Source organism: Pteropus medius, unplaced genomic scaffold (genome assembly GCF_902729225.1).
Source record: "Pteropus medius unplaced genomic scaffold, Ma_sr-lr_union100, whole genome shotgun sequence".
NCBI classification, from domain to species: Eukaryota; Metazoa; Chordata; class Mammalia; order Chiroptera; family Pteropodidae; genus Pteropus; species Pteropus medius.
Genome location: NW_024342473.1, coordinates 1,381,952 through 1,409,909, shown reverse-complemented (window position 1 = coordinate 1,409,909; position 27,958 = coordinate 1,381,952). Strand labels below are relative to the sequence as shown.

Genomic DNA, 27,958 nt, shown 5'->3' with positions numbered 1-27,958 from the left:
AACTTGATGTGAGGTGTATGCACCCCATGTTCATTGCAACATTATTTACAATGGCCAAGATATGGAAGCAACCTAAGTGTCCATCGAAGAATGAATGGGTAAAGAAAATGTGCACACACATACAGTGGAGTATTATTCGGTTATAAAAAAAATAGTGAAATCTTGCCATTTGTAACGACATGGATATGAACCTAGAGGGCGTTATGCTAAGTGAAATAAGTCAGACAGAGAAAGACAAATACCATATGATCTCAGTTACATGTGGAATCTAAAAAAAAAAAGAAGGAAAGAAAGAAAGAAAAAAAAACCCACAAGATCATAGATACAGAGAATAGATTAGTGGTTGCAAGAGTGCCAGAGGCAGGGGTTGGAGGTATGGGTGAAATGGGTGAAGAGAGTCAAAAGATAAAAATAAGTCATTGGGATGTAATATACAGCATGGTAAATATAATTAATAATCCTGTGTTGCAGATTTGAAAATTATTGCTAAGAGAATAGATCTTAAAAGTTCTCAAGAAAACTCAGGCAAACCTAAGAATGGTGGGTACAGGTTTGGTGGCTGGAGAGATTGTGGTGGATGCGCTGCCGTATTTTGACCAAGGTTATGAAGCGCTTGGTGTGCGGGAAGCGGCTGTGGGGCTGTTGGAGGAGGAAACTGTCAGATACTGACCTACTAAGACCTATCTGAGCTACCTGACAGCCCCAGATTATTCTGCATTTAAAACCAACATAATGAGAAATGAATTTGAAAGACTGGCTGCTCGGCAACCAATTGAATTGCTCAGTGTGAAACAGTATAAACTTCCAGCCCCTTCCTCTGGTCAGAAAAATGACATTACTGCATGGCAAGAATGTGTAAACAATTCTATGGCCCAGTTAGAGCATCAAGCAGTTCGAATCGAGAATCTTGAACTAATCTCACAGCATGGATGTAATGCCTGGAAAGTATATAATGAAAATCTAATTCATATGATTGAACGTGCACAGAAAGAGCTCCAGAAGTTAAGGAAACACATTCAAGATTTAAAGTGGCAGCGAAAGAACATGCAACTCACAGCATGTTCATGTTAAGAGAAATAGAGTCAACTTGGGTATCCCTGGTCAGTAAGAATTATGAGATAGAAAGGACTATTGTGCCATTAGAAAATGGAATCTTTCAAATTAAGCAGCAACATGGAGGGGCCAACAAAGAAAACATCCGACAAGACTTCTGAAAGGAATTAATTCTGTGGGTAGAAAGGAAGGCAAGTTGGGCCCTCACAGATCAGGCATCTCAACTGTGAAGGACATAGCATCTTATAGAAGTTATCAGTGGTTAAGTGTGTAGAAACCATAGAAAGCGAACTATTATATTCTGTTTGCACATTAGCAAAATAAAAATTTTCAACTTGGTGTTAAAAAAAAAGTTCTCATCACAAGAAAAAAAATTCTGTAGCTATGTATGGTGACAGATGTTAACCAGATTTATTGTGATAATCACTTGCAATATATACAAATATTGAATCATTATGTTGTACTCTTGTAATATTGTACGTCAGTTAAACCTCAATAAGGAAAATAATGCCAATAGACATCTAAACCCACCAAAACTATTTACTCTTCCTAGAACTGTTCCCTAAAGTAACTGCTTGTCTTTTGGCTGTATACTGCCTTCTTATCTCAATGTAAATGCTTTTATTGTTTCCTAATTTATTACTTTTAGACTTTTGTTAACTTTCTGCTAAGGTAGATGAGAATTTAGTTCAGTGCTACTCTCATGTGCCCATTTGTCCACACTCGCAATATAATTATATGGTTATTTTTTGTTTCTCTATTTGTTACAGTAATAAATACTTATTTAAAAACTTCATTTCTTAAGTATGCACCTTGGTGAATTTTCACTAATAGACAGTATCTTTTAGGTTCCCTGCTTTGTAAAATTAGGATTTTATCAGTCTTGCACTCCTCTTTTTTACTTTTGTATAACAAGACTCATAATATTTCATTTATATAGCTTTCTATTTTCATAGGATTTCCAAATGTCATTCTTTTTCCTGCCCTTTTGTCCCTTTAATTTCAGTTTCAATTTTTGCCAGTTCCACATCAAAATGAAGTTTTGTGCCCTTTTTCCCCAGCCCCTCCTCACCAGGGTCCTTCATTAGTCTGCTCTCTATTCCTGCTGCTCACCTGTCACTCCAAACATTTCCTGCTTCAGAACCACTGGTTCTCCAAAATCGTCCTGTCTTCATTCTATGGAATGCTACAGAATCCTAGGATGAAAATTGTTTCCCTCTCACTCCATTGCTAGGATTTGGAAAGGTGAATGGTAAGAATGGGGTAGAGGGAAAGAGTGACTTTTCTGTTTCATTTGTCTTCTTTGTCTTCAGCCTACCAGGCTCCATCCTGAAAAGTTTGATTTCTATTTCTTTCTGATTTCTGTTCCTTCATAGAGGACTAGTTTTTTCCTCTTCTTTTTATTTGAAGGTACATTTTGCGGTAACTTCAACTTACAAAATTAAGTCCCGGTTTTATGAGAAATGGGAATATTTTGTGTTTTATCTTCTACTTAATTTTTAATTTTATAGGTGGTTTTTAATTACTAGGATTTTTTTTTCTAATTATTCTTCCTTTTCTATAGCATTCTCTTCTTGTTTTATGGATATATTTTCTTGACTTTCTTGAGATATTGGAAGTTCTTTTCTATTGCCTATTTTATTTATATTTGCTCCAGGAACATTTTTCTCCCATTTATTTATCTTGCTTGTGCTCTTTGTCCATTTATAATTAAGAGCAGGGTCATTAACCAACTGCTTTGTGACTCTCTGTGGACTTTATGAGGAGTCTTTTTCTCTGAGGCCTTTCAATTTCTTTATAGAAGATTTATACAGATTTCTTTTTTGGAAGGCAGGGTCTGGGTTGGTGGAGAGGAAAGAGGGGAGAGATGAGAAAAAGAGAATGTTATTCGGCAGGATGGAGGGGGCACACAGTAGAGGTAAGTGGTTCGTTGCTCTACATAGAGGCTTTCAAATAATTTCTTTTTCCTGCCCCACAACTCACTCTCATCCTTTGATGAGAATTGTAGACGATTCTACTGTGTTTCATTGCCACACTTCCATCTTCTTTCTGACATTTAGAGAGTTGTTTGAATCTCTTACCTTTTCAGGGCCCCTTGCATTTGAAAAAAAATCGTTGTGGATTTATGCCATATTAATCTTTTAACTCTCATTTTAGTGAGGTTGAGGGAGAGAAGATCAACTGTGTGGTCAGTGAGATGTCACAATATTGTTTTGAATTGTTATTAGACAATATTTTGTTCTAGTGTTCATTTTATAGCCAGATATGGATTGGCCAGCCAACTTAACCTTTATCTGTGAGAATTAATTGATACTCAGGATGCTAGGACCATATTTCTGTTCTACATTATAGCATCACTCCTACTTCACTCTAAAAATTCTCTCCTCCTATCTTGTGTGAAGCCTGTAGAGACTCAGGGTGCTGGAGGGAGTAGCTCCTTATTTGCTAGGTAGCTAATAGCTATCAGTTATTTCCTTCCTTGACCTCGGTCTCTACAACCAACCCAAGAGAGAGAATGAGTTTATTCATAGCTTTGACAATAAATTGTATTTTGATAAGTCAGAGTAGCCCACACATGATTATGTCTTGCTTTTTGGTCCTGAAAATTCCAGACATCCCAAATTAACTCTTGAGAATTACAGAGAATTGGAATGAGGATGCTTATGTTTCTTGTGTGCCTTTTCTTTTGTTGAGGCTTTTCTCTTTATGCTAAAGAATGTTCACTAACTGGTCTCCCTCTGGGATATAGGGCCTTTGGGTGTTTATTTCACCTTAAACACAGACCAAGGCACTGTTGAAAACAGAAGCTATTAACTCACTTTCTCTCTTCCATTTCTGTCTGGTCCCTTATGAATACAGTAGTCCCCCCTTACCCGTAGTTTCGGTCACCCATGGTCAATTGAGGTCTGAAAAATAGTAAATATAAAATTCCAGCAATAAACAATTCAAAAGTTTTAAATTTTAAGCCATTCTGAGTAGCGTGATAAAATCTCATACCATCCCGCTTTGTCTCACCTGGTACATGAATCATCTCTTTGTCCAGTGTATCCGTGCTGTATATGGTCCCCACCTTTTAGTCACTTAGTAGTCATCTCGGTTATCCATCAGACTGTGGCAGTATTGCAGTGCTTGTGTTCAAGCTGTGTTATAATGTGTACATCCATCATTCACTTCATTTCATATCACAAGAAATGTGAGTATAATACAATAGAGACTACATTTATATAACTTTTATTATAGTATATTATAATTGCACTATTTTATTGTTAGTTATTGTTAATCTTTTATTGTGTCTAATTATAAATTAAACTTTATCATAGGTATGTATATATAGGAAGAAACATAGTATATATAAAGTTCATTACTATCTGTGGCTTTAGGCATCCATTGGGGTCTTGGAACATATCCCTCACAGATAAGGGAGGACTACTGTGTTTGTATCTATTTTCTGCAAGATGACGGAGAGAAATTGGGTGTTTGGGGTGTCTGTGCTCAGCAACTTAGGAAGACATGTCTTAGGGATGTTCCAGGATTCTTCATGAAAGTTTAAAGTAAATCGAACTGTTAATTCACAGATTTTCTCACTCTGATTTCCCTCTTGAGAAAACAAAACATAGTTTCTGTCTCTTGTTGTCAGTTGTCAGCAAGTCTCTATTATTCTTTTGCCAATTTCTTTAGGCTTTACTCACATTTTTATTAAATATCAAGTTTTTTCTTTGAGTAACACATACACAAATGGTAAGTTTTGAAGATCTCAGGGTAAAAAAGTGATTAAAGTGTTGTAGGCTTCAGCTTTGTTTTTTTACTGAAGATAATTTTCTAAGCCTTTCTACGAGCCTCAGAAATTGTCAGACCCAAGGTTCCCAGATAAATTCCCTGGTAGTGGCATGTCACATGTAAGCTAAATTACACTGGAACCCAGTGTGTGAATGTGGGACAGTCATTTCTCTACATCCATATCCCTAATTTGGTTAAGAGACGATGAGAGCACTGTACATCGTCTGTTTCTAAGTGCTTGTGGGTTTTTCAGGAAACTTGTTCAGTCTTGTCTTTAGAAACCTGAATCACATTTGCAGTTATGAGAAAGCATCCAAGTGGTGACCCGTGTCCCGGTTGTGGTGGTTTTTCCATTTAGCCAGAACATTTTTCTCTGGGGAGAGTCTCTTTGAGCACAGAGTATGCTATTGTGCGTATTAAACCAAACTGCAATGGAAAATAGGAGAATGGTTAAAAGCGAGGCAGCAATTATCAAGCCGAAATACGCATAATTCTATTGACTACAAACTACCCTTGTCCTGTGGTCTAGCACTCAAATTTGGCCTCCATAAATAGTTACTGGTGACTCCTTGGACATGGCTTCCTGTGACAGCCCTGGTCTTAGAAGGCCCCACCTCGATGGTGTACATCCAGATCTTGAAAGGGAAGAGGGGCTCATCAGACTTGAAATGAGTCCCTGGAAAATTACATTTCCTATGTATTTGCTCATTCAATGTACACCATAGGATGGCACTGTGTGAGATGTAGTAGATCACTTAATATATGGGTCATAATCACTGCCCTTGGGGGCAGCGATGAGCTAGTGCTGTAGGTAAGGCAGGTTTTGAAAATAATAGAGTAAAAATATAGTACGTATGGTATTGTATATTAATATATTATGATAATATGTTAAGGTTGTCAGACCAACCCATATGCAAATATATTTAATATAGTGTAAATATATAATAACTTTAATATAGTGCAAAATGGGACATTTAAATTGGGTAAATAGACTCATATGTTACCACTTTTTGTCACAGTTATGTAAATAAATGTAAACTGATTTTTTGATAAGATGTAGAAAGAGTCAAAACACAACTTTTAAAAATCTTTAATGGACTTCCAACTTGTGAACATGATACAGGCATAGTTAAAAATATATTGTTGTTTTATTAATTTTTAACTATCACTTAATATCCAAGCATTTTTTTTGTGCATAAATGCAAACAAATTGTAGGGAAAGCACACTGTAATCAGCAAGACATGGATAATCGATCTGATACCTTGACCATCTTGGTTCTCTTCTAATTTCTCCTTATTCTCATCTAGAGTAGTTAGTCTAAAAGTCATTCTTTAAAAAAATGCAAAATAACAGCAACAAAAAACTCTTTGTGAGAGCTCAAAAAACAACCAAATCAAATGGACAAGAGTGCATTTTGTGAACTAAGAGTGTAGAGTTTCATGTCTAATACTTGCTTTTAAATTCTGCTTTAGCTTTGCCTGGAAATTTTTTTCCTGAGTGTTCATGATCTTCAGTAGAGACACAGGATAATGACAAGTATTGCTGAATATACTAGTTAACACTAGTGGCTAACACAAACTTTTAGATGGCTTATATATGACAGTAGTTTAATTCTTAAGGTTCAAAACGGATGTTCCTTGTAAGAAGAGCAGCTTTTCTTCAAGAAGCGATACAGGTATCTGAACTCCTTCCATTTTATGACTCTCTCATTTTCAACTTACCTCTTGCAGTGCTAGTCTGCATCAGTCTAGTGAAAGAGAAAGGACTTAGGTGGGAAAGAGAGACATCACATTGGTAGGATATTATAGTCAAGCTTAGAAGGGTTGCATGTCACTTCCATTCATATTTGATTGGCTAGAAATATGTATCTATGCCTTACAATAAGGACAGACAAAGGATATTGAATACTTGTCTTATTACCAGTGGTTCATGGTGTGAGATGCTGGAATGATTTAAGGATACTTTATCAAAGACTGGGAGCAAACAGCAATCAACACAAAATTAAACAAATTAAGTAAACTCAGGCTAAAAGCAAGAAAATTGTCAGGCTTCTTCCTTCTTAACCTGGTAACAGCTACTTCAAAAATTGTTCCTTTCTGGCTCCCTAAGTGTCTCCATGCGTAGGGTATCAGAAGAGGCACCTTTGCAACTCATAACTGAAGAGGTCTAGTCTATAATTGAGATGTGGAAATCCACCTGCTGAAGGCCTGGCTTTGGGGTCCTGGACTTCCCCAGAGGCCAATACTGCAGTTGCCTTCTTACGTCAGTGAAAACTGATGTTCACATCTTGCCCTGCAGATCCCCAACAGGAGGACTTTGGCGATCTTGACACTATTCATGGCTCCAGTAAGGTGGGATGGGGCAAAATCAAAGTCAGTTCTGTAAATGATGCTTATGTTAGCATGGCAACTGGGTTCCAGCAAATGGTGCTAGTTTATCTTTTCTTTCCCGTTGGTGTCAACGTGCAGTAACCTTACCATCATTTTGGAATGTGATATTTAGGTGGGGATGTCTCACTAAGGAGATGGGAGTTTTTGGAGAAGTTAGTAGGATTTCTCTCTTTGGCTTCTTTCCATGTTGATAGACACTCTTTAATGCATTATATATTTCGTCTCCATATTAATAGAGAAGTAGATCTTAAGGAGGAAGGTGTAGTACTGCCTTCTAGCTCTTTCCTGAGGGGTTTAATTTTTATTAAGAATCCATTTCAATTTAATAACCAAACAGCATTTTAAATAGCATGGATGCTGTGGAAGTACTGTCATGAGCCACTCGCCTCCAACCCTTGAGGGACTCACAATTCGGTGGTCATCCAGCCCAACTGTGGCAATACCCGAGTGGCTCCTTCCAAACTTGGAAAGAAGGGATTAGCTAAGGAGATATAATTATCCTCACAGTTTCCAAGTAGGTACTGAACTGCTCAAAGTGAGTGTGAATGTGTGAACTTGTAAAATGTGTGCACGGTTTTGAGTGTGTTTTCTACTGAGATGAAGGAATCAGTGTAGATGATTGATCTCAGAGATGAAGGAGAAGTCAAAATCTTTCTAGATATCCAGTGTTTCTGAAGTTCTCTGAAACATATTTTAGGTTAACAAAAGAAAATCTTTGTGGTCTCTGGCTTGGAAGAGTTGCTTCAGGTGCCCCTCCCTTTAAATGTTTTCACTCTGCCCTTGATACATGAATGAGAAAAGACCATTTCATCAGCGACGGTCTTATATGTCACCTTCTCTTGGACAATGAAGGAAAGTAGAACTCCAATCTCCCTTGCATAGGCCATTTCAGTGGTCTTTCATGTAAGAAGTTCTGAAAGAACACCAGCTGTGGCTGTGGTTTGTAGAGTGACTATTTCATAATAATGGGAAAATCACATTTTGAGACAATCAAAAACTAATTCGCTGTTGTAACCATGTTCAGTTTTAAGTGGTACCACTGAATCAAAGCTTTCCATGGAAATTAAATATTGAAGTGGGGAGGGAGACATTGTGTGATGTATGTTAGTTGAAATACTAAACACTCCAATATAACATCATTATATAATTTGTATGGTTACAAATATTATTGACATAAATAATTCATGCTGTTGCTTTTTATTCACTTGATTAACAGTGTCTTTGTCATTTTTATCAGTCATGATGCCATTGCAATCTTGTGCATTGTGTTTAAAGAATACTCAGGGAAATGTTTCAACTGTGTCTGGATGGTACAATGTATTTATTCATTTAGTCAGATGAAATAGAGAGTGTTTAATATGCATGTCTGCATTACACTAAATACTCTAAATAAATTACAGAAATATTACTCTTTCAATGTAAAAAATTATAGTTTTTTTCAAATGACCAAAATATGGCCATTTTGTACTTTTAGTTATAGGTTTTTGAGGCTTTTCAATTGAACTTTGAATAATCCTGAAATTTTTTGTTGAGACGTCAAAAGAAAAACTTTGGTAACTTGAGTGAGCTCTATCGAATGTGAGTTGTATTACTGTGCAAAAGATATAAAATAGATTTTCTACTCATGGGTTAAGAATACTTCGGGAAATTGTAAATTGCCGTGACATAGCCATGCATTTGTACTTGTATCATTCCACTTAGCAGCCATTGTTTTAGCTCCTGAGGCATTTTTGAGAGCTGCCAGCTATAAAGTCAGTGGCACAGTCCATTTCTTCCCCCCTTTTCTGTCCCTCATCCAATCCTCTTTCCTACTTCCTGGAGCTCAGATCTTTGGCCTGCCCAGTGCCTCCCCTTGTAGCACATTGCCCAGGTCTTCTTCCTGCAATTTACCTTCCCTCTTACCTTCTCCCAAAAGAAAAATTCATTCCTTCCCACAGCTGGTCTCTGCTTTAAGACTAGATCTCGTGGGATGATTACAGTAATTTATGTTCGGGTTTGGATGACTGGTACCAAAGAAAACCAGAACTGCACAGTAGTTAAAGTGGTAAGAACAGATTATATTCAGGACTATTGCAGTAGAGAAAAGAGACCTAATTATGGAACTAGACTCAACTCCAAATGCAACAAGAACAAGTGTGGATTTAGAGGCAAGGAGCAAGGTGGGGGATCGTTGGATGGAATGTTACTAAAAAGGTAAGGTAATTCTTGCTAACTGACCTAATGGGATTCTTGCTAAAGGCAGTCCAGAATGATCAGATAAGTACCTGGGGGACGGTGGAAGATAAGGAAGGTGATCAGATATTGAGGATGGGGGATTCCGTCTAAACCAACTTGACAAGATTCTTGCTAAAATTGGGTGATGTAAAGATGGACATGGAAGTCCAAAAGTCAAAGCCAGTTGGAAACAGGATACAGAGAAGCCTGACTATGCTTTGGTCAAGGAGAGACTCTTTGTTGCACAGTATTTTTAAGAGGAGGTATTTTAAACGGAGGCAAACCAACTCCAAATCAGGCTCAAGTTTGAGACAGTCTTCTGGGAGGACTCCCCAGAAAGTAGTCCTGACTGTAATGCAGTGCGATGAAAGGGTCAGATTAGATTTCTTTTAATGAAGAGGGAAAGGAGAGCTAAGGGTTCATGGTCATCGTCAAGGTTTGGAATTGGCAGGGAGCGGATGTGAGGTCTGTGTCTGTCTTGCATACTCTTGAATCCTTAGCCCCCTAGTTCAGAGCCTAACATAAGTAGTGAGAGCTCAGGAAATTTATGAGATGAATGAATGAACTTCACAAATGAAGAAATGGACACGTAGAGAGATTGGAGACTTTGCTCTGTTCTCTTTTACATATCATGTGTATGAAAAATTACCTTTATTTTTCCTGGCCTATCTGAAGATTTTGGTCACTAAATAATCATCAGTACCTACCTCATGGATGACACTGTACTTTATCCATAGGAGGAGATGTTATTTGTAGGTCGATTGCCATATAAGTATTTAGTCTCTGGAATCAGAAGGATGAAGACAAAGCAGTTTACTGCTACATTAGTACATTGTAGTCCAGAGACTTGCCTTGAAAGGAAAAAAATTTTGAACTCAAGACCATCTCCAATGACTGGAACATTCAGATTATGAACATGTAGCCAATGGAGAAAGGGATAAATTAGACCCGAGAGTGTCTGACTTCTGCTAAATTAAATGTACTCCCTTTATTGGATCATATTTCATTTTGGAAGAGGTTTGCCCTTCATTTTCCCTCTGAACTTGCTGAGCCAGGAACCCTTTGGTACTGTATTGAAGCAAGCCAGGTGAAGAAAGTGGCCCTCACACCCGCGGTCTTGGCTGCCTTTTGGAGACTCTTTTGGCTCCTCTAAGCAAATTGTCAGTTCTATATTTACCAGCTCTTACCCAGTGACTCACCCTTGCCACAGAGGGCGAACGTTATTATAACACCAACATGGTTTGTTCACGGACTCAAATTTACACCCTGAATAATATTTTTTCTACTAATTCTTAAAAATGAAAAAAAAAAAAACAGGTTAAGTTGCATCCCAACAAATATAACATGGATTTATCTGTGCCAGCTTCTTATCACTAGAAAAAGTCTAGTAAAGCTGAAAATGCCATTTGCGTGTCTAGGCTCATCATTATAAGAGAGACATTTTAAGCGGCAATCTGAGAGTGAAATGTTTTTTAATTTTATACTGGCCAGGCTGTTCTGAACAGACTCTGAGTGAGAATAGTTAAATGATAATCATCTGCTTTGAAGAACAGAAGGAGCCAGTTTAACTTAAGCTGGATTGATTTTTCAACTTGGACGACATTGGCTTCTGGTTTCTCGAAGGCCAGGGGAAGGAAGTGTTTTCAAGGCATTCTATAATTTTTTTCAAGTTTTTTTTCGTCCAAATTTCTATTTGGTTCCGTTTGTGTAAAATGTACTCTTTTCCTGTACTCTTTTCTCATGTAAGCATCCTGATTTCACAACTCGGTTGGATTAGACACTTGGCAAATCTCATCAAGTGTGGTGGAGACGGGCTGCATTCTAAATCTGCAGGAGGACTTCGTATTGGGGACTGAGAACCTTAAATAGGTGTTTCAGATAACCAGGGGCCCAGCTCTGTTCTGTGTGTTTAGGTGACAGAACCTTGGGAGCAACCTTGGTGAAACTCATTTCTCCTTACTCTGAGAGAAGATGAAAGAAAACTGAGAGGGGGAGATGCTTCCAGAGGTGTGTTTATTTGTTTTTTTAAAATGCTCCCAAGTATTAGATCTTAATGTAGGCTTTTGTAAAATTTCTAAATATTTATGGATCCTTTGTCTCCTGAGCAGTTACCTCCTGGAAAGTGTAGTAAAATAACAATTCCTGGAACTTTAGCAGCTTAGATTATTTGTGTATTTTATTTTGTAAAATTCCTGTCCACAGTCCTTTGTCGACAGTGATCTAATTTGTGGATAGGAACTTCCTTCCTTTCTTCCTCTTTCCTGTTCTCCTTTCTCTTAACCTCCCTCTATCCTCCTTTCCTCCTTACCTTTTACCTTCTCGTTTCTTCCCTTCCTCCCTTTCTTTTTCTCTCTCAACTCTGACAGCTCTCTAGGCTCCTGCCCCGTTTGCATCTGCCTCCTCTTGATTCCAGACTGCATTTGGAGGTATGCTCAAATAGGACTTGTGACTAAATTCAAACTGGCAGGACAAGCCGACTGCCTCTGGAGGCCTTCGGAAGCTGCAGGGTTACTGAAGAGGCAACTATAGATTCTTACCTGGTAATTCTTGCCCTCTTCATGACTTTACAAAGGAAAAAGAAAAGTGCTTCTTAAAGCAAACATTAGTGATTTAGGCCAATCTTTAGAACTCAGCCACTCACTGTCTAGTCTCTTTTTAAGATTTACCTTTCTCCCTATGTGTGTTCCAGTCAATTTTGATTAATGTTGGCCTTCACAAAAATGAATCACCTTATGAGGATGATTTTAATTACCATTTTCTCGCAACCTTTAGCCATTCTTGCATATGTATTGGTTGGGAACATCTGCTTGAATTGCAAATTTAAAGAAATTAAACACTGGAAGAGTGGCATTCTTCCAATTTATTTTCCACCAGACAGTTTTGAAATACGTGTCTGTACCAGAGCAAATGTAGGTCTGAGACCACACAGTTCATGGAAATACCTGTTGTGTCATTAAAGACAAAAGAATCAAGTTCAACTGAAGATGATTTTCTAGCCTGTGGCTTTTTTGAAAAGAAGTCAATGTAGTTTTTCAAAATGAGCATCCACACATGTCTTTAAACTGAATATTGTGATTATTTGCTTAGAAATTCTAACCAAATTCCTCCAAATTTTCTTTTATTACTTGAAATATCAAATATTTCAGTACTTGATTCTTCAAATGGCAAGCAGATGTGCCAATTTTCTTGGGTTCTGTCATTTGCTGGCTTTTAAAAAAATACATTTTATACACCATATTCTTCTTGGTGCCTATGTTTGGAGAGACCCAGGGTTCACTTGTGCATTCTCAAGTTACATGAAGAATAGCAGCAGGATCCTCCCTTGTCTAGTGTTAAATGAGCACATATTTTTCATGCCATGCCATGCAAAGCATGTGCAAGTTGCAAGTCCTCACAGAGTTTCTGGTTGAAGTGTTCAGTAAGGTAACAGAGACTGTTCTTGTAGTTGGCAGCTGCAGAGCCTCACTCAACAAACTCTGGAGGGAACCCCTACCCTAGCCACCCAAATGTATCTCCCCTCTCTCACAGCAGACATCTGAAATGCTGTGAGTGAGCTTGGAGAACATTCCACAGCATTTCTGGGCCTCTGTTTCTTCACCTATACACTGATTTGATCTAAATTTGTCTCCATTATCTCCTTAATCTCTAAAATGCTGGACTGTAGCTTCATTCCTATGTTAAGGGAATAGTCTCCTTCAAAACATACAATTGTACTTTAAGCTGTGCTCATTCATTTATTCCAGAGTATAAGCGAGTTTGTGGGATCTCTTTTTAATTTGAGAGCTTCCTGAGGTGAGATTTGCATAGGGGATGGAAAGCGTGTGAGAATGGGGAGTGAGGTAGGGGCTGGAGGTAGGGGAGGAAGAACACTACTGCAGACCAACTTCCTTCTGTTTCAGTTCTGCCAAGTGCAAATAAGAGCTCCCAAACTCCTTAGCATTCTCATGTGATCTGGCCCCAGCTTCACAACTCCCTACCTCACACCCAGCCCTCCATCCTCGCTGAAGCACGTGTGTCCCTCCAGTGCACCAGGCCTCTCTCGCTCCTCCCGCAAAGCCCTCCTGCTTCACATTTTAAGTTAGGGATGCTTCCATGAGGAAGCTCTTCCCACACTACTTCCTCCAGGCCAGGGTAAGAGCCTTTTATTCAGCCTCCCACAATTCCTCAGGCTTTCTTCTAACAAAGGCTCTTCTCAGAAATATTGTAAAATTTTTTACCTCTCTCTGGCCTTCATGGCACTGTTGTCTCCCTGAGGAAATGAATTGTGCTTTTTATACATCATTGTAAATAGCCGTTGTCCACCCAATACTAGGTGCTCCATGAATGATAGTTGAACGGATAAATTAATAAATGGAAGTGTTTTGTTGTTGTTTTTTTTTTTTGAAAAAATCAACATAATTGAAATAATTTTTAAATCATTGAAATTTGAAAGTCCTTTACCTTTTTTTTTTTTCTTTGAAAATGTACCTTGCTGTTAACAGGGTGGCAACCTGGCTCAGTCAGTGTAAACCTTATACTTCTAACTAATGCCCTTTCTTAACCTTCTTTGACTCTTGATTCATTTCAAAAAACTTGAAAGCCTTTAGGCATACAAATACCAATTCATATCTCCCTATGAACAAAAACTTCTGTGAGTCTGTGGTCACCCGGCAGAGTTTTTACAGGAAGGATCACATAAGTTGACACTCGCTCTACTGCCTAAAACTGTGCTTAAATGTGCCTCCATGAAAATCCCACGCTTTTTTGAGCTAGAAAGTACTTTAAAATTTATGTAGCCAAAATCACTTGTTTTTAAGTCTGGAATAACATGGCGACTTCTTGAAATGAGGTTATGAATTGGAAGGCTTTCAGCTTGTTTTTAGGCTGGCTTACGGGAATCCTCAGTATGGCTGTCGAAGTGCCATGTGTCAGATGCAGGTATGATAACGTCTAGCAGCATAAGAGGGGCTGTCACTTTTTTATGGCTGTTTTATCAGCAAGGAAACTTTTCCCAGAAGGCCTCCAGCCTTTTGCCTCCTATGTCTTGTCCAGAATGGGTTACACCCATTATAAACCAGTCACTTGCAAGAGTGCTAGGATTATCAAGATAGATTAGGATTTATGCCTGAACTTGGAATAGTGTCATTTCATTGGGGGGTGGATACAAAAACAAAATTCCCTTATCCAGGAAGAAGGAGGGGGTGGGGCGCAATTTTCTGAGGGGTAGGTAAGAAACTGACTGCATAGTAACAGACCTTGAACTTGAATTCTTTTGTAATTCTCCATAGGTTTATTAGTATATAACTGCTTTCCACGGGTGCTTCAAACCACAGGGCTTTGCGAATGCTACTTACCTTGGAAAGCCAGATGAAATTACTCCCAGTTTAGGAATGGGTGGCTTCATGTCTCACTTGTTACTTCTGCTCTGAATGCCTGAGAAGAGTTGCTTCCAGACATTGATCTTTCATCTTCCAGAATACTTTTAGGAGTTGTGCTAGAATTTTTTCTTTTATTTATGGGCTCTGGGAGGGGGAGAAGGAGATAAATTGAGATGTGGGATGACAGGTTTTGTTCTTTCTGTCAATGTCCAGATGTAGATGATGAAGAATGGCATTCAGGCTCATTTCAGAGAGGAGATAGGATGTGCTGGGGTGGGGCGTGATGGGAGGGGGTCATGAGGAAGACAGTCAGAAGCTAAATCTGGTTGTTTTGTTAAAAGGTCAGTGAAATCAAAGAAAGCAGACAGTTTTTACAAACAGAACTGAGAAACAGCAGACTTCTAGGTAAGTCTACCCTCGCTCTAGGATGGTTAATCACCAGAGTCATGACGAATCCTTGGAGAGGTCTATGGTGAGCAGAGATAGACCATGGTCCTTGTCTTGCTCCCAGTGTCCCTAGAATGGTCCACCACTGATCCTACTGCTGCGTTAAGACCGAAGAGGTTATAAACAGGAGTATTCATATTTGATTGGTTTTTCATACAACCTGACATCTTGTTATCCAGAATTAGCTCAAATGTTACCTCTTTGGAGAGATTTTTTTCTACCTAAACCAACATGAAATTTTGTGTCTACTCCCCCCAAACCACCCTGTCTTAATGTTTTGACATCTGTTTTATTTTCTGAGTACCATATACCTTGATCTGGAATGGTCTTCATTTATGTATTTACTCATTTAACTTCATTAGAACAAGGATCTTGTCTGCCTAAAGTATTGCTGTAACTCAAACGCTGAGAACAATGAGCTATAGATTAGGTGCTCAAATGTCGAATGGATGAGTCATACTTTATACAAGTTGAAATATATTTATTTACCTTTGGTATTATGACATGGCCATTTGCCCTGATTTTAGAAAAAATAGTGGTTATTTATCTATTCATCCACTCAATAAACATTTGTTGACTACTTTCCAGGAACTATTATTGGTGCTGGGGCCCTGTTTGAAAGTAAGTTGACATTTAATAGGGGAGGCAGACATGTAAAAAATAAATGTGTGGATATCACAGTTAAAATTAGATACAAGGAAAGGAGGAAATAACTGATTCCGCCTTGGAAGAAAGGTTAGGAAGACTTGTATACAGAAAATAATACTTGGGCTTGGCTGCGAAATATATGTAACTATTTACCAAGCAAAACAAAGGGAGAGCAATCCTGGCAAGGAAATCAGCATGAGCAAAGGTGTAGAGATGGCATTTGTCTGGAATGGTGGGAGAAATGCTGTTGTCTTAAGTGGCCAGAGAGTAGCCTTGTGAGATTGAAAGTGGGGGAAGGAGACATGGTACCAAAGGTGAAACTGGAGAACCAGGCAAAGGCCTTATGAGGAGGGCTTTGTATATTACACTAAGGATTTAAAATTTTATCCATAAAATAAATACAAATAGAATGTGAAGTGCTATCAGGAAATTTTAAACCAGGAAATGTAGGTATGAGTACTGTGTCTTAGAGACGTCATTTATGAAAATATACTGGTTAGATAAGAGTGTGGCTGGCTTGATTCATGGCTTCTCACACAGCCCTGTGTTGATTTATGGGACATGATCCATCTGGTAGGAAATTTCTAATGGCAGCTGCCCTGCCCTGCCCTGCCTTGCCCTGCCCTGCCCTCCCCATCCCTTTCTCTCCTTTTATTTCTTTCCCAAGTGCCTTTGAGAAAGGCCTAAATATGGAATTTATAAATGACAAAAAAATGTATGGGGATCACTAATCTATGGCTTGATAAAATCAAAATTATTTTAATGAGGGTAGAAGCAATGTGAAACAGAGTGACATTGTATAGGGACAATTGTAATGCCCTGAAGTGAACTGAGCAAGTCAGGAGAGGAAGAGAGGCAGTCTTACAAGCAACTCTTGAAAAATGTCTGGGTGTTGTCCAGCTCAAGGGGTTTGAATAACCCTGCCTGCTTCTGCCCAGCACTGAGGAGTTGGGTCTCTGAACCTCAGCAGGGATATTGACCATGTGAGGGTACTTCCAATGGAAGAAAATAGACAAAATGGTGAAGAGTCTGGGATCCATGTGATATATGAGTAGTAGTTATAGAAACTTGGGATAATTATCTGAGAAAAAGATATCTTAGCTGAAACATGAGATCAATCTCTAAATGTTTGAAAAACTGTCATGTGTAAGAGAGCTTGGAAAAGAGTTAGGATGTCTTACTGAGTCAGTAGAAATGCTCCAAGTCTGCTCTGTGTGAGGTATTCTGCTATGGAGATTGATAAGAATCGTTCCTGTTGTTAAGGCACCTCTAGTCTGTTTGTGTTTGTTGGATGTATGCATATGTGTTTTGGTGTGCCAGCTGAATGGGAGTAGGTAAGAGAATATGAAAGCGGACAAATATTGGGGCTACATTATAAAGGACCCTTCGTGTCATGGTCAGGTGTAATCTCAAATATCTCATGTCTGCTAGGATTCATGAATTAAGCTTCCTTTGTATGCTTTCTGTGGAATATTGTTGTAGTCAGAAGAGTACAGGATTCAGAATAAGGAGCTCTGGGGTGGGAAGTAGGGTACTGTCACTTTACTAATGTGACCCTGTTAAGAGACTTGTGGTGTTTGAGCCTCAGCCTTAATAAGTAACATCCTGTATTTAGGGGGAGGTTCAACTATTAGTGATCGCTCCAATCCCTTATTACTACATTGTCCCTAATTCTGAGTCTCTGTATATGGTTGGAAATAGTGATAGAGGAAAACTATTATTTGTGGTCTAAGATTTTATTAGCATTTGCTAAAGAGATGGGATTCTATATTGGATATATATTTAGTTCTATGTTATATGCAAGAGATTATATGAAAATCTCTGTAAATTTTAAGTGAGAAGAGTTATTTTTATTCAATATTCGAACATTCAATGCTCCCAATATGAGTATACTTACGTGCATGAAATGTGTTGAGAAAAAGGATTCATTTACTTTAAAGGAATTGGGTCATGTGAATAATATATTTTCATGTTTGCTTAGAATAACTATGCTCCCCCTTATCACACCTAAAACTTTAAAATGAAAATACCACAATAAAAACAAATATTTGAGCATTGCTGGAGTTTGGTACACAAGAATAAGTAAGCTAACTTCTTTAGCATCTCCCTAAAATGTACCTGTCACTTTCCTGGGTCCTTTATATGTGCTACTCATTTCATGAACATAGAAACCCTAAGAAATAATACAGTTGAAGATCAGAGGTTCATGGAAGGGAGTAACTTCCCAGAGTCACATGGCTTAGCAATTGGCAGACCAGGGATTTAAACCCAAAACTTGAACTTCAGAGCCTTTCTCTTTCTATTCCAATCAGGAAAGCTTTAGGGATGCAACTGAGAAGACAAAGGCTGAAACTGGACCTACTGGGGCCTCTTGTGGTTCATAATGTTAGTGAAAATAGCACAATTATATTTCAAAATTTTATATTACATATCTAGCTGTCCTTTGAATTAGCACCTTTTCAAAGAGATGAAAAGATTAATAGATACAAGGATAGACGGACATGATACGCAAATAGATTGGGTTATGTGTAGATGGACAGATTGGTAGAAAGTTGTAAATATTAGCAGTTATGGAACTTTAGGTCAAAGTTAAAATTATATATGCGAAGTTGCCAAGCTTACTGCTGTCATTGCTTTTCTTTAGCATTGAGTGGATGGCAATTTGTGAGAAGTATTTATAATCTTTTGTGTGTGTGTGTGTGTAGCATGTATGCTTCTATGAAACTGTGTTGTAGAGGTATTTTACTTTAAATCTGTCCGTTCCTTCCCTATTCCTTTGTGAAATATAGAACGTTAAAGGGCAAGCTGGTCATCTCCAAACAAAACTTGACTCACAATGGCAGTGCCGTGGAAAATGATGGTAAATATTACAGTTTACTCCGATCATTACGCATATACCCCTACTAGACAAAGGGCTTTCCATCCATTCTTATTTAAATTTCACAATAGCTGAAAGTGGCTAGGTTTACCTTTCATTAAGGAAAATTACACAGGCTGCTCTAGAACATACACTAGTGGCAGAAGAGACACTGACTAGGGTTCTAAAGTCAGAGGCTTTGCTACCTCTTCCACTCCAGAACATTAAAATGGACTGACTGCATCTTCTTCACAGCTGAGTCTCCAGCACTTAACATTGTGCCTTGCACACAGTAGACCTTTGTTGGATAAAGATAAGAAAACAGACAAAATCTGTATAAAATATGACCCATTAGCTTTTAAACAATTATTAGCGGTCCCTGATTTTTATTAAACACCTAATATAAAATAAACCCGTAGTCTAAGAAAAGGTTTGAAAATAAAAATCTTTACTATTTCAGCAGTAACCCTAGTTATCTGGTGAGAAGTTATTCAGTAACATCCTTAAAGCAGTTGGCTTTGGAAAGACACCTCATTTGACCCAAAGGAATTTCATCAAGCATTCTAGCTTGTAAAGGAAAGAAAAGTTCTATTGAGTTTTTTAAATGCTGTGTGAGCTTTTTTGTTTAAACACTGAAGTGTCTTAAATTTTAACGAACCTAACTGAAAATTTAGCTAAAAACAACTCATTGGGAACCAGATGGTGCAGCTACCATTGTGAGCCGAGCTCAACTTTCTTGTTTTCTGAAGTGCATGCCAATTTAGCTCCCAGAACTCATAGAACAAAGATGTCATTAATTCTGGGAGCCTCTGTACTCTACTCGCCCTCTCCACCCCATCCCTGCCAAATCAACACATTCTTTCCCTCTTGGATATAATTGCTCTTAGTAAAATGTGTGTGTGTGTGTGTCTTGGGGAGGAGGAGAGTGAGAAAGGATGCCATCTCCCTAGATTTTCATCTCTGATATGACATGAGACAGCTAAGCCCTGCACTGCAGATGAACACCTCTAGAGCTTTGGTTAATGAGGGCAAGAAGGAAGACGTTAAGGCCCGTCAGGAGTGCCAAGCAAGGCATATCTTGAATGGATCTCTCACAGAGCAAGCACAAGGGAAATGAAACAATGACAGTGTTCAGAACTGTGAGTGTATGATATTATAAAGTATGCATGGCTAAAAAATAGAAAAAGTGAGAACTTTTTAGTTGTGGATATCACTTTCCAGTTTTTGCCCTAATTTCTGTGAATTCTTGACCTTCGGTAATGTACTTAGGTAAATCGTTTTCTCTCTGCTCTTTCTTTATAGTAATCTACTAGGTTATTCCTTTCCATTTATGGGTACTTAGGTCTTCCCAGCGCGTGAGTGAAGCAAACTATAAGGCACAAGGATCCTTTCATCCCTCACTATTCAAGGACTTGGTATTAGAGGCTCATCACATCTTCACTGGGCTTAACTGGATGCCTGTGAGGGTCAGCTTGTAGGCCACCAGGTGGAATTTTTCAGAGGAGGTTATCAACTGCCAGATGGTAATGGCCAAGTCTCCCTTAATTCTAAAACCCGAGGCCTATTCCATCTTCTATGAGATAGCTCCCTAATGGTGGCCCCTGAAAGACTAATATGGCTGCCTCCTAGTGAAAGGTGATGTTTAAATGTTAGATCTGTGCTTATAGCTTGGTGTCAACACTCTGCCTGAATGTAAGGCCTGGGTCTAAGATTTATTCCTTAAACATTTATGAAGCACACACTGTGTGCTAGACACACATACACACACAAATACACACACATTAGATGATCATTGACTGTGTGGGATATAAGCTGTGCACATGAAAATCACAAACATAGATCATTACAAACATTGTAAGTCTGACAAACTCATGGATCTCTGCAGGGAGAAATTAAACTTGTTTGGGGTGTGTGCGTGTGTGTGTGTGTGTGTGTGTGTGAAAGTAAACCAAATAAATAGTCCAAGGAGTAGACAAGGATAACTGATTACTGCGGTTGTAATGAGACCACCATCACTGAATTGCCTTAGCTAATACTTTACCAGACAGATAAACATCACTCCCATAGTTTCTGAGAGGTTCAGGTGAACAGAAAGAAAAACCATGAGAATTAGGCTGAATGGGCAGAAAGGCAGCAGATCAAGTCATGGCGTCCCTGGAGGAAACGGAGAGAAATTCTAAATTGGTCTTGGCTCGAAAGAGCTTTCCTTTTACCTCTTGTAAATTGGAACTTGACTGGCTCTCATCAAGAGGAGCTCGAGCTTTGCTTTCCTTTTCTAGCTCCACTGGCAGCTTGTGCGATGGCTGTAGGCCGTTGTTTTGAGGTCTGGCCCCCTTTTGGCTCTCCTTTCTTTGACTGACGGGAGGCATTGGCTATAGGTGAGGGGAATTAGAAAACAGCTAGAAGGAGAAACAAATGAGTCATCCTCTCATCTCCTAGACCTGTATTACTTACATTTTCTTTCTGAAAGTTGATTCGGGTCATTTGGGAAATCATTAGTGGGATAGTGTGGCTCTTTCAGGGTTTCATATTTATCGATGCCAAGGGCTCTTTTGAGTGTGCATTCCATTTGTTCTGTTTCTCCACAGTGGTGGGAGTTCTAGATGAAATATCAGTCTTAAAGATTTTTTTATCATTTCCAGGTGCACAGAAATATTAGGAGTTATGGCTGCGAAGCCTTGGTATAGCTATATTTTCTTGCCCACATGTCTTCCCAAGATGACACATATGCTTTTCATTTTGCTGCCATTATTCTTCATAAGGTCACAGGGCATCAATCATCACATGTGATGGAAAATGAAAATGAAGGAAAAAAGCACCAGTCCATAAGCACAAGATTATGTGCTTGTCTGCAGTGGTAAAAGACAGTCTCTTAGTGCAGAGACCAAAAAAAGGCTCTGTGACTTGTACCTCTGGAATGAGATTCAACAGCAGTGAAACCAGAAACCTGACCAGCAGTTGGTATAGCAGAGGTGTTTCAAGAAGCTGTGTCGGTATCAGCATATGTGGAATTCAATCCCCATGGGCAATGTAATGCAACTACAGTCTGGACTGGGATGAAAGAAGAGGGGTACCTCTCCTCCAGAATGTCACAGCAAGTGTGGTTGGGTGGCAGTGCCCTAAGGGAAGGCGCTCTGGGCAGATGTCCTTCCCAGCTCTCACTTATCAGTGGAAACCCTAGCTGGTCATTTCAAGTGGCATGGGTTCTCAGGTGCTTGATATGTCCAGTTTGCTTTTATTGCTTCAAGATGTTATTTCTACTATGAGAAGCCAGACCACAAGGACAGTTTTGTGATGAGTATAAATACAATTAAATTAGAACTACGATAATAACGGTAGTTATCATGGTCTGAATATCAGCTGTGTATTTCACATGGACTCTCCCCAGGCCCTGTCTGAGATGGGAGGGGTTATTATTTTTAGATGAAGAGACTGAGGCCTACAGCGATTAAAGTGCCAGGTTTATATAGCTAGCAGGGATAGAGCTGGAGTTGAGACTCCTGTGGTGCTAAGTAAGTTTATATGCTGCCATAATGGACAGGTCCATGTAATTGCTTAAACCTCTTTTTACATAGAGCATGTGGAAACTGAATTCCTGGTCCTAGAGCAGCACATGTCTAGTCCTCCCAGCACAGTTCCCTGGTTCCTCAGACACTCTAGGACCTCAGCAGAGTCCAACACACTGGTGAGCAGTGTCTTCCTGTGAGATCACACATGCCTACATTCTTCTTCCAGCCATTTCTGTGCAGCCACTCATCATGTCAGCCTTACTTGAGAACTAGAATAAACAGTTCCTGGTGGGCACTGGTCACATTTAAAGAAAGATGGAAAAGCTGTTTGGACCTGGGGAAGTGGAAGTGTCTCTCAGCAAAACACGGAGTTATTTTTTCCTGATTTTTTACACCAAACTGAAAACACATGGTCACACACCCCATCCCTGGGGAAATGCCGAGAACTCTGTCTGCATGATAGAGGTCAAAGTTTTTGTACTGTCTTGAGTGAGCATTTAGTTTATTTTTGATCCTGGGCCTCAAGCTCCAGTTTGTATCCCAGCTAGGCTCCTTCCAGCTGCCCTTCTGGTGTCACACAGAAGCCCAGGAATCAGAATGGGGTCAGTTTGGAATCCATTCGTCCCACTAGTGGTAATAAATTGCTTATCTTATGTGTCGGTAGGAAGTAAATCAAAACAACCCCTCGGCTATTCATCCTTTTTAAAGTTCTATCTGACCTTGAAGCTGAGAGGGTATTGGCTGGAGGAGAATATAGAATATTTCCGGAGATGTTCGTGAACTAGCTCCTCATGATTCCTCATGGCTAGCCCTTGATCCTCCGTGTCTGTGGCTTTTGTTCTTGAGTGTTCATGAAGGGTTGTAGGAAAAGTTCCCCATGCATCTCACTTGATTAAGAAGATAGCGTCTCTCCATTGGGACAACTGGTTATGTCCTGGCAAAGTGCTCTGCCCCCCTCAACTGTACCATATCCGTGAATTAACCTCTTTATAGATGTTTTCCTTCTTATTTTAATTCTTAGCTGGTGTTTCTCTAGCCTCTGGGCCTTGGGACTTGTAGAGTCATTTGTTGAATTTCTGGCAGCGTGAGATCTAATAGTTTGCTCTCAGTTCTCATACATAGTGAAGTAGGTGTAGGAGGCAGAGAAAATAACTGAGGAAGAAAACAAGGCTTGGAAAAATTCTGAAACAACAGTGATGCTCAAAATAAGCAAGGTGGTGAGGCAGCGGACACTTGGTTTTTTTTTTGCCTTGTGGGGCTTTATGTTTTCCTCTTTTTTTCTTCGTGTGGCAAAGTAGTAAATGCCTGTCTTACTGGCTGCTCAGAATACGTCATTGTATAATTATACTCTTTCCTGTGGTTCTGTAGAACTACTTTCCTTCTAGTTCCACCTAGGAAATTAGCTCTACCTAGCTCCCTCACTCCCACCCCGAACCCATTCTGAAAACAAGGAGATGGGACAAATTTCAAAACCATAGAGGACTTAGAAAGTGCAGAGCAAACTCTTGTGTTTATGACTTTTCCATGTCCTTAGGACATTTCCGAAACACTGAGCAGCAGCCACATCCGTGGTCGTGAAAGGTGCTCTGGGATGTGAGCCACGGCACCTGAGGATCTACAACAAAATCAGCTTTGGTCCTTTGGACCTGTGACACAACCGTTCCTTTGCCTGTGTTCAGGCACCTCAGCTGGAATTCATCTCGTCTCTTATGAGACAACTCTGTATTTACTCTCTGCTGCTTTTGAAGAGGTGGTGTAGTGGATAAGTACTTAGGCTACCTGTGAAGACTTTTTTTGGAAATTTGCCATCGCAAGATGTTTTAAAATCTGTTGATGAGCAGGTGATGTCTACGCAGTGAATAGAAAAATCGCTAAAGCTTGTATCTGGAGTTTGCAAAACAGGGAACTTTCAAAATGATTTGTAGTTTGCTAAACCGTCTTTGCTCTAGCTAAGCCATGGAGTATGGCTTGTAACCAGACAGCATTTGTCACCCAGACAGCTTTAGAGAAATCTCCTATTTCCTCATGGAGGTCAAGGAGTGGGGGTGGGGATAACTTGAGAAATATTTTTGGTGTATTTGAACCTGGGATTTTCCATAAACCAAAGGAGCGATTAATAGTTTATCTGCCTATATCAGGTGTTGTCAGCCAGATGTTTCTTTCAAGAACTCCACTCCTTTATTTTCTAAATTGAATTGGCATCAAATAAAACACATTGCAACTTCAAAATCAGCTGCAACACAGCAGGACGAGATGTAGTTATGAACCAAAATTAGGGGATGAGGCAGAGGTGGGTGTGCACTGCAAAATCAAAGTGATTTTCAAATACATTAAAAATGGCTTTCTCATTTTGAACCTTTGGAAAAGCCATATGATTAATCTGCATACTAAATCCCTTTTTATTTTGCTTCTCAGAACACAATTCTCAAAGCCATTACCATACTCTGAATGAGAACGTATTTATCTTGCTTATTCAAAAACAGTGAAAAATTAGAAATTTTCTGCAAATAGCTTTTCTGTGCTTATATTGTATATATCACTTCCTTCTGATTATGAAATAGGATTATAAAAGTGGGTTTCTGTTGTGTTATCTACCCATGAACTTTATCACCAAATGATGGATTAATGCTATAAAACTAAGATTTACATTTAGCCCTTAAGTCTTAGCTGTAAAGGGATAGATAGATACCAGTGTCTGTGTTAGTCAGCAGTTGAGAGTCTTCATCCAGTAATAGAAATTTGATTAGTAATAATATTGTTGTTTGTTTTCCACCAAAAAGAGAGGCTTATGTGATCATTAATGTCAGCACAGTGCAAAACTTCTGGGAGATGCTTTTCTAACTTAATTTATTTTGGTGTTATATACCCAGAAACTGAATATGCATTACAGGGAATCTGGATTTTTATGTGAAACTGTAGGTTAGACAGGGAGGGGTAGGCAAATATTAAAACTTTGAGAATTGAGTTCTCCAGTAGTCTGGGTAAAACCTGAAATTCTGTGATTTAGTTCATCATCTCTTCATCTTGTGGCAGCCTGATAGAGGAAGATTATGGGTAGTTGGTTGAGGTCAGAAGAATTGGACTTTAAGAAAGTCAGTTAATCTTTTAAAGACTGTTTTTGGTTTCTATTCTACAAAACGCCTTTAACAATAACCCACATTAAGATGATCAATATAAATGAGCTGTGAAATGTCTTCGCTGTGTTCTACGAATGCTAGAACTTACTGTTGTTTCTCGCTGGAATGAACATATCATTAAGAAAGAGAATACCATATGGACAGAAAATAACTATGATCATGTTAACTGCATCCTACATGTGAATATTTTGTAATGATTAAAGAGATATCTCTAAAGTAACAGAAAAAAAGAATACTTGATGTAATTATTAGTAATTTGTATTTTGGTATGAATTGAGAATTTAAGAGCAGATTTTTTTTTTTTTTTTAATGAAATGTAAAGAGAGATTGAGATGGCTGGTTGTCTGAGCCATGTCCAGATCCTGAAAGTATGAAACATTTCATAATTTTGCCAGTTGTGTGTTTTTATAAAGCAGTTATTTAAACGGTGGAAGGCCAGCTAGTTGCATCCTTTCTTCTGTTGACTTCTCCTGAAGTGTTGAATAGAATAAAGACATTTCCTGCTATTTTCCAATCTTCCATAACTGATTTTTACCTTAATTTTGTGAGATTTGTTTAAGGGAGACGGTAGGTGAATTCGGTTGATTCGAGTTCGCTTTGGGGAGGATGGCAAACAAGGTTTATCACTCTCATTTACTCTAGGGTCCAGATGGCCCTGCCAGCCGAAACTTCTTCTTAGTTGTGACATCTAAGAGAATTGAAACAAAGCAAAAATGTCATCTGAATTCTTATATTCTTGAAGTCTGATCTATGAGAAAGGAGATTAAAACAGCCCTCTGGTCCCAAGCTCAAGGTGAGGGTTAGGGTGACAGAGGAACAACTCGAGGTCTCATCACAGATTTTGCTTTAACTGGATTTACCAGACAAACCAAATCTTAGGGTGGAAGAATGGAGCCAAAGCGAGTGCCCTGAAATGAGGGACTTTTCTAGCCTCCCTCAGGCTGCCAGAGGGATTTTCTGAAGTCCCGGTTTCATATTCACAGATACTTCAGTTACTTTACAAAATTGAGGAAGAGTTGCTCAAGGAAAACAATGCATTCTAATGTATGAAATGCTTCTCCATATCCTCACTCCATTTAAATTTTCTTTAAATGTCTATTTTCTCCATCATACTTGGTAAAACCCCAGCGGTAGGTTCTCATGTTCTCGGGGAATTGAGGCTGTCACCGGGACCTAGTTCCTCCAACCCACCACCTTTTTTGCTTTCTTCTAAAACTTGGGTTAGTTTTTCTCTCATAAAGAGATGAACTAACCAAACTGCTTTCTTACATCAGAGGTCCTTCATGAATGTCAAAGAACCAGTTCTATCCAGGGATGTGTAATATTGCTCTAATTCACACTGGCAGGCCACAAGCTTGCTTTAGCACTTTACCTTCTAGGTAGAGAGAGTAATGCAGCGATAGCACCATTGTATTTTAATATGCAGACTACCCTATGTTGAATTATCAGAAGAGAAATAGTAATTTATGACACTTTCAGGTACGATATTGTATATAAGATGCCAGTTCTTTCCATGATTTTGTTTATATCCTCTCCTCTCCCCCCAACCCCAATTTTTAATATCACCTGACTGTATAAGTGAACATGTTAACTTTCCACCAGTTGCCCAGATCTCTTTGGGTTCCTAGTTGTGTTCAGAGCATTATCAGAGTTAAGTTTTGAGGCCCAGTCTGTCATTTTTTTCAGCACCTAGTGGGTGCCCAACACTAGGCTATAACCACTGGTGAGCATAGGAAAGGTGCAGAGGCATTCTCCCTTCCATAAACTGCTTATGGTAAAGATGTATTTATGGGAAAAAAAAGTAGAAAGTAAAATAAAAGTGTTTTTTAAGGTGAGCTATTAAGTAAACAGTAACACACATACACACACACGAACCAGAATTTATCTGTGTAAATTAGTGTTCTTCCTTAAAGTAGGTAATTCTCATCTCTCTTTCAAAAATGATGCAATTGTCCTGTATATCTGAGGGCTGCCTTCTTTGAATGATGAAATGCACAAACTACCACTAAGTTGCTTTTGGGTCACTTATTTTAGCTTTCCAGTGGTTTTATCCAACTTGATCCTCCTCTTTTCTTACCTGTTTGGAAAGATAACCTCTTTCAAAAAATCATATATATTTGTTAACAAATAAAGATGAGTCATAATTCTTTTTTCAATATTCAGAGGAATGTGAGGAAGATGATTTTAAAATGATTTAAACATCAATGGTATTAGTGCCTAGAACCAAATCCATTTTGAATGCAAGTCCCTATAGTTTTGTTAACTAAAACTAGATACATTATTTATATTAGGTATCAGATAGTATATATAAGAAATTCAGGTTCTTGATAATTTAGGCCTCAACTAGAGGTGTGTGTGTGTGTGTGTGTGTGTGTGTGTGTGTATTTTGTGGGTCTGAGTTAAATGAAGAAAACTTCATAATAGCCTGCTCTGGCCCCTGCCCGAGATAGCTCACCTGCAAGGTGAGGGGAAATTATCCTAAGACAGCGGTAGGAAAGTTGATAACTATAATGGCTTTTCCTACTTCTCATTTCTGGGCCCAGCTGTCAATGCATGTCATCAAAAATT

At 38.8% G+C, this 27,958-nt stretch overlaps 1 protein-coding gene and 1 pseudogene across 4 annotated transcripts in view; both read left to right on the top strand.

Moving 5' to 3' along the window:
• The window catches only part of TNIK (TRAF2 and NCK interacting kinase), a 348,429-nt gene that overhangs the window by 154,082 nt on the left and 166,389 nt on the right, over window positions 1-27,958 (top strand). The gene's annotated exons all lie outside the window — the stretch shown is intronic.
• LOC120604385 (pre-mRNA-splicing factor SPF27-like) lies at window positions 60-4,283 on the top strand (annotated as a pseudogene).